Source organism: Penaeus vannamei, chromosome 3 (genome assembly GCF_042767895.1).
Source record: "Penaeus vannamei isolate JL-2024 chromosome 3, ASM4276789v1, whole genome shotgun sequence".
Lineage (NCBI taxonomy): Eukaryota > Metazoa > Arthropoda > Malacostraca > Decapoda > Penaeidae > Penaeus > Penaeus vannamei.
In genome coordinates, this window is record NC_091551.1 from 6062353 (window position 1) to 6069852 (window position 7500).

The 7500-nt window shown below is 50.4% G+C and overlaps 1 protein-coding gene across 8 annotated transcripts in view; it reads right to left on the reverse strand.

Moving 5' to 3' along the window:
- LOC113807763 (hypoxia-inducible factor 1-alpha-like) overlaps positions 1–7500 on the reverse strand; it is a 317856-nt gene that overhangs the window by 105812 nt on the left and 204544 nt on the right. The window lies entirely within an intron of this gene.

A 7500-nucleotide genomic window follows, 5' to 3' on the forward strand; every position in this document is an offset into this window, starting at 1 on the left:
GGAGGAAGAGGAGAAGAAAAAGAAAAAGAAAAAGAAAAAGAAAAGGAAAAAGAACAAGAACAAGAACAAGAAGAACAAAAGAAATCCTCCGTATTCGCGAGGGAAACCCCTCCCCCCGCCGTCCCTACAGACCCGCCCCTTGTTCCCCCCCGAAGTGTGTCAGGGTCCGAGCCGCAGATTCCGCGCCCTGAGAGCCCTCCTCCCCGCCACTCGCGCTCCTTTCCAATAAACTGCATTAAAAGCGGCCAAAACAAAATGGGGATTTCGTTCTTTTTTCTTTCGTTCTTTTCTCTTCTCTCCATTACCGTGCGTTTACGAGGCGAGATAAAGCAGAATTACGCCAACAAAAAAGGGGAGGATGGGGGGGAGGGGAACGGAGGGAGGGAGGGAGGGAGGGAGGGAGGGAGGGAGGGAGGGAGGGGGGAAGGGGGGAAGGGAGGAGGGAGGAGGAAGGGAGGGAGGGAAGGGGGAAAAAAAGGTAAGAAGAAAAAGATATAAAAGTGGTCACCCAGAGAGAAAATCAACTGGATTCCATAATCCTTGATTTTCTCCCTCCCTCCCTCTCTCTCTTTGTCTGTCTGTCTGTGTCTGTGTCTGTGTCTGTCTGTCTGTCTGTCTGTCTGTCTGTCTGCCTGTCTCTGTCTCTCTCTCACACACATACACACATACACACACACACACACACACACACACACACACACACACACACACACACACACACACACACACACACACACACACACACACACACACACACACACACACACACACACTCACACACACACTCACGCGCGCGGTGTGTGTGTGTGAAATTCTCGCTGAATTCGAAATCAAATATTTGGATAGAACTAGATTTTCTTCGACCACGAGACTTGAATGACAATTTAGCTTCCAAATGAAGTCACCTCCTCGTCTGTGTCATTTCGGGCCAGAGTCTATTGTAACACACGCGGACGAGTGAATTGGAGAAATCGATAGTTTCCATGTCTGTCTGTTCTTCTGTCTCTCTTCTCTTTCTTCTTTCTCTCTTTTCTCTTCTTTCTTCTTTCTTTCTCTCTTTCTCTTTCTTTCTCGCTCTCTCTCTTCTTCTCTCTCTCTCTCTCTTTTCTCTTTTTCTCTCTCTCTCTCTCTCTCTCTCTCTCTTTCTTTTTCTCTCTCTCTCTCTCTCTGTAATGATCAAAAGATTATCAGTCTCAAATATAAACGATCATATCTGGGAACGTTCACCAGATACATCCTTGCTGTTTTAAAAGATGAATATTTATCCCCACTTTTGAAGTACATGTATTCTCGATAAACACACACACACACACACACACACACACACACACACACACACACACACACACACACACACACACACACACACACACACACACACACACACACACACACACACAATATATATATATATATATATATATATATATATATATATATATATATATATATATATATATATATATTCCTCGCTGTGATGAATAAAATGCAATTTACGGGAAACTTATCAACTTTTGGGATTTACACAAACGCGAAAACTGGCACTAAGCTACCCTAGACTTCCAGCAGACACATTCTCATCAACCAACAGAATTCCCCCAACGCAGAAAACTCCCAAAAACCAAAACCCTCTTGCCAATCCGAGACCCCTGTCCTTGCCCGACACCGGTGTCATTACCCTCCTGAGGTGCACAGACAGCGCAATAACCGGTTCGCAGAAATCACGCCCCTGAACCCCTGCAATGACCTGTATAGCATTGCAAAAAAAGAAGAGGCAATATCTGCACCGGAAACGATATCGACGCGACACTCTTTTCAGTCGTCGCCACATGGCCTGCCCGCGGCGATAAGCGACAACCTAATCACGACTGGAAGTGACACGAAATTACCGCCGCAACAACAATAAAAAAAATATTAATAAAAAAGTAAACAAAGAAGAAAAAACGCACGCAAAAAAAATATTATACTCCTTTAGTATATGCGGACGCTATTTTTTTCTTGATTCAAAACAATCAATCAATTTATGAATAAGGACTACAAAGAGCAAACAAATAAAGAAGAAAAGACACGACAAAACAGTAAATACACCCCCCCCCCCGTACATGACATGGAGGACAAGACGATAAATAGCAGCTTTAGTTAATTAAGCAAGCTCTAAGGCCCTCCGAAGCATGGGGAAGAGAAGGAGGAGAAGGAGGAGGGGGAAGGAGAGGAGGAAGAGGAAGATGTGGAGGAAGATAGAGGATGGATGAGGATGGGAGGAGAATGAGGGGGAGAATGAGGGGGATGGACAGGGAGAGGAGGAGAATGAGGGGGATGGACAGTGAGTAGGAGGAGGGAATGAGGTGGATGGGAAGGAGGAGGAATGAAGAGGATGGACAGGAGTAGGAGGAAGAATAGGGGGACGGGGAGGAGGAGGAAAGAGGAAAAGGGAGAGGGGAGGAAGCGGGAGAGAGAAGAATTAGGAGGGAGGAGGAGTAGAAGGAAGAGGAGAGGAATGGAAGGAAGAAGAGGGATAGAAGGAAGAGGAGAATGAGGGACAAGAAAAATAAAAAGAAGAAACAGAGTAAAAAAAAAAAAATAAAAAAATAAAATAAAATAAAGAAAAGAAAAAGATAGAGACGCCAGCGCTCCAAGCACGGGGGTCCGCGATGACAGCGCGAGACCGAAACCGGGCAAGCAGAAGGAGGCTGACGGCGAGGCGAGGCGAGGCGTCGGCGCGTCTGGCCTGGAAGCCTCCTCGCCCCTCCTTCGGCTCCCTCTCTCCCCACGAGGCCTCGGCGGGAACACAAAGGATCGCCCAGTTCCCTCGGCGTTGACAAAGGCCTCGGGGAACGCGCAAATCAAGCGATGGAACGCAATGCAAGAGAGAGAGAGATGGAACGCAGTGCAAGAGAGAGAGATGGAACGCAATGCAAGAGAGAGATGGAAAGCAAGAGAGAGAGAGATGGAACGCAGTGCAAGATAGAGAGAGATGGAACGCAGTGCAAGAGAGAGAGAGTTGGAACGCAGTGCAAGAGAGAGAGACGGAACGCAATGCAAGAGAGAGAGATGGAACGCAATGCAAGAGAGAGAGAGAGATGGAACGCAATGCAAGAGAGAGAGAGAGAAAAAAATCGGATTGACACAAAACTGGCAGAGATTCACTTTCACGTCTCTCCCCTCCCCGCCTGTCACTTCAACCGATCTGTCATCGTGCCTCCGCGTCGTCATGAGATTAAAACCAGTAAATCCATTTCTTTTCGTAGGAGAGAAAGAAGGCAACCAAAAGGAAATACACAATCATGCCAACAATCTCTTCGGCATATTGGCTACACACGAATAGATCTCATCCACGAATGCATCGAAAAAGTCCCCTCGTGACTCCCCACCCCCCTCCTCTCGCCCTCTCCAACAACATAGCCCCAAAATCCCCAGCAGAAACGCCCACACCATTCCATTCCTCCGTGCCATCCCCATCACCCCGCCCCTCCTCCTCCAAATCCCCTTCTCCACCCCTCCCCCTCCCCCTTCGACCGAGACCTAAACGTTCTCCGACAAACGTTTCCGCGCATCCCTTTCGCAACCCCTTCCCTCCTCCCCCCGCCCCCTTCCTCCGTCCAAACAGCTGTTCCACCGGACCGAGGAGAGCTCTCAGCACGTCCTCCTCCATCACACGCGGTCTCAGGCATTCCCGGGAACCACTTGGAGCTGCAGAGGAGGAGAAGACGCAGGGTGCTCTGGGGTGGGGGTGGGGGTTAGGCACCGAGAGAGGATGGCAAACACGACGAAGATGGACCGTAAAGGGAAAAAGAGAGCGAAGCGAGAGAGTGAAGGGAGGGAGGGAGGAAGGGAGGAAGGGGACTGAGGTATTGTGGGGGGAAAGAGGGAGGGAAGGGGGTATATGAAAGAACGAGGAGGGAGGGAGGGAGGGAGAGAGGAAGAGGGAGAGAAGGGGAGAAATGGAAAGAGAGAGAGAGAGAGAGAGAGAGAGAGAGAGAGAGAGAGAGAGAGAGAGAGAGAGAGAGAGAGAGAGAGAGAGAGAGAGAGAGAGAGAGAGAGGGGGGGGGGAAAGAGAAAAAGAGAGGGAGTGGGGGAGGGGGGGGAAAGGAGGCCGAGCAAACAAGCAAGAAGTGGAAGTACTGAACAAAAATCAACAAAGGACGTGTGTGTGTGTGTGTGTGTGTGTGTGTGTGTGTGTGTGTGTGTGTGTGTGTGTGTGTGTGTGTGTGTGTGTGTGTGTGTGTGTGTGTGTGTGTGTGAGAGAGAGAGAGAGAGAGAGAGAGAGAGAGAGAGAGAGAGAGAGAGAGAGAGAGAGAGAGAGAGAGAGAGAGAGAGAGAGAGAGAGAGAGAAAGAAAGAGAGAAAGAAAGAGAGAAAGAAAGAGAGAAAGAAAAAGAGAAAGAAAGAGAGAAAGAGAGAGAGAGAGAGAGAGAGAGAGGGAGAGAGAGAGAGAAAGAGAAAGAGAGAGAGAGAGAGAGAGAGAGAGAGAGAGAGAGAGAGAGAGAGAGAGAAATACAACGCTGCAATTGGATGAAGGGATTAATTTCTCGAAACTCTAAAACAAGATAACTGAACTCAGCGCGTGATATGCGAAATTTAATGTGGCTTCGCAACATTAACAGAGGGGAGGGGGAGAGGGAGGAGAAGGAGGAGAGGGAGGAGAGGAGGGAGGAGGAGGAGGAGAGGGAGGAGGAGGAGGAGGAGGAGGAGGAGAGGGAGGAGCAGGAGGAGAGAAGGGAGGAGGACAGGCAGGAGGAGGAGGAGAGGAGGAGGAAGAGGAAGAGGAGGAGGAGGAGGAGGAGGAGGAGGAGGAGGAAGAAGAAAAAAGAGGAGGAAGATGATGAGTGGATAATGAGGATGGGAGGAGGAAAAGGAGGAGAAAGGGGGGATGGGGAGGAAGGAAAAGGAGGAGAATGGGGAGGAAGAGAAGTAGGAAGAGTAAAAGGAGGAGAATGGGGGATGAGGAGGAAGAGTAAAAGGAGGAGGGGGAAGAAGAGGAGGAGGAGTTAAGAAATGTGAGAATAACGACACCCTTAGCATTAGAAGCAATCCCAGCAGCAACAACAGGAGCAGCAGAATATCAATAACAATGAAAAAAAAATAACATAAACACAGGCAGAATACCAATAACAATCTTTTTTTTAAATCACCCCAACAACACCATTGACGACTGACAAAAAAAAAAAAAATCAAAAAAACGGCAAAAAAAAAATCAACACATAAGCCTCCACTGATACAGGCACCAGCAAGGAAAATGGCATCAGAATACTGCCCCGCGGACGTGAGGCAGACTAAAAGGAAGATGAAGTCGCTTACAGGGTCATCACATTATCTAACCCGAGTACCCCCCACCATCCCGCGCCCACCCGCCCACCCGCCCGCCCACAATCTCCTTCAAGGCCATGCTCGACTCCTTCTCCTCCTAGCCTTGGACTCGATCATGAGGAGGGAGGGAGGGAGGGAAGAGCAGAGGGGGGTGAGAGAGGAGGTAGGTAGGGAGGTAGGTAGGGAGGGAGGGAGGGAGGGAGGGAGGGAGGGAGGGAAGGAAGGAGGGAGGGAGGGGGGTGGAGGAGTGTGAGAGGGGATAGGAGGAGGTGAGAGGCTTGAGGAGAGGAGAGAGAGGAAGGGAGAGAGGAGAGAGAGGAGAGGAGAGGAGAGGGGAGAGGCTTGAGGACAGGAGCGGAGAGGGGAGGAGAAGAGAGGAAACGAGAGGAGAGGGGAGGTGAAAAAAAGGGAAGAGAAGGAGAGGGAGGAGAAGGAATTGCGGAGGGAGGGAGAGATACACAGCCTAGCAATCCAACAAGCATTGAAACACCCACATCCACACCCACACCCACAACGACACACACACACACACACACGCACTCCCACAAACAAACACACACACACACACACACACACACACACACACACACACACACACACACACACACACACACACACACACACACACACACACACACACCCACACCCACACCCACACCCACACCCACACCCACCCACACACACACACACACACACACACACACATCCACACCCACCCACACACCCCACGTAGTCCAAAACGACACAAAAACGGACATTTTCCCAGGGAGACGAATCCGGGAGATAGCGAAGCAGACGAGCGCGCAAGCAGCCACAGCCTCAAGCAAACAAGCAAAGAGATGAGCTCAGCAGTTCCGAAGCGATGCCCCGTAAGCAGCCAATCAAAGGCATGAAAGCAAGCGCAAGCACAAGCAGGGTGTGCAGGTGTCACCGAAATGTGTTTGGCAGCGAGCAGACGACACGAAGAAGAGGGAGAAGAAGAAGAAGAAGAAGGATAAAAAAGAGAATAAGGAAGAGGGCGACCGTGGGGGGAGAGGGAGTGAGGGGGAGAAGGGGAAGGAGGGGGAGAGGGGAACGAGAGGGAAGAGACAGGAGGAGGGGAACAGGAGGAGGGGGAACAGGAGGAGGGGGAACAGGAGGAGGGGGAACAGGAGGAGGAGGAGGGGGAACAGGAGGAGGAGGGAGGAGGAGGAGGGAGGGAGGAGGGAGGAGGAGGAGGGAGGAGGAGGAGGAGGAGGAGGAGGAGGAGGAGGAGGAGGAGAAATAGGAGAAGATCGAAGAAGAATAAAGAGATCAGTAGCAACAAGCAGACGATACGAAGAAGAAGAAAAAGAAAGAGTGAGGAGGAGAGTGCGAATGGGGGAGAAGTAGGAGGATGAGGAAGAAAAGGAGGAGGAGTAATACACGTAGAAGAAGGAGAAGACGGAGAGGGAAGACAAGAAGAACGAAGAACCATAAAAACATAATTAGTAAAACGAAAAAGAAAAGGACTGTGAACAAGTCTCTCTCTGGTTCCAACGACCCCGTTCTTTTGGCCTTCTTACTCCCTTCTTTCTTCTCTTTCCTCCCTCCCTCTACTTCCTCCTCCTCCCCACCCCCCCACCACTCCCTCTCACTGCTTCTCATTCATCCTTTCTCTTCCATTCGTTTCCGTCTTTCCTCGCACCCTCTTCGGCGTCTCTTATTTCCCCTCTATTCACGCGTCTCATGAAGTGTTCTTCTCTCTCCCTTGTTTTTTTTTTTTTTCTTATCTGTCGCCCACTTCGTTCTTTTTTGTTTCGCTAATAGGCTTTTTTAACTTGTTTTTTTCTCTGTCTGTTCTATCAGCCTAAATACTTCCTTCTCCTCTCATTACTCTTTAACCCTCTCATCTTTTTTCCATTCCTCCCTCTTTCATTATATCCCTCTCCCTCTCCCTCACCTCCATCTTTCCCTCTCTCTCTCCTCACTCCCTCCCCTCTTCTCTCACTCCCCTCCCACTCATCCCCCTCTTTCCCTTTCCCATCCTCCTCCCTCCCTCCCTCCCACTCCGCCCCCTCTTTCCCTCCCCTCCCACCCTCCCCATCCCTCCACTCTCCCCCTCCCACTCCCTCCCCATCCCTCCCACTCCTCCCCCTCCCTCTCCTCCTCACTCCTCCCCACCTCTTCCCTCCCATCCCCCTCACCTCCTCCCCCTCTTTCCACTCCCCCCCTT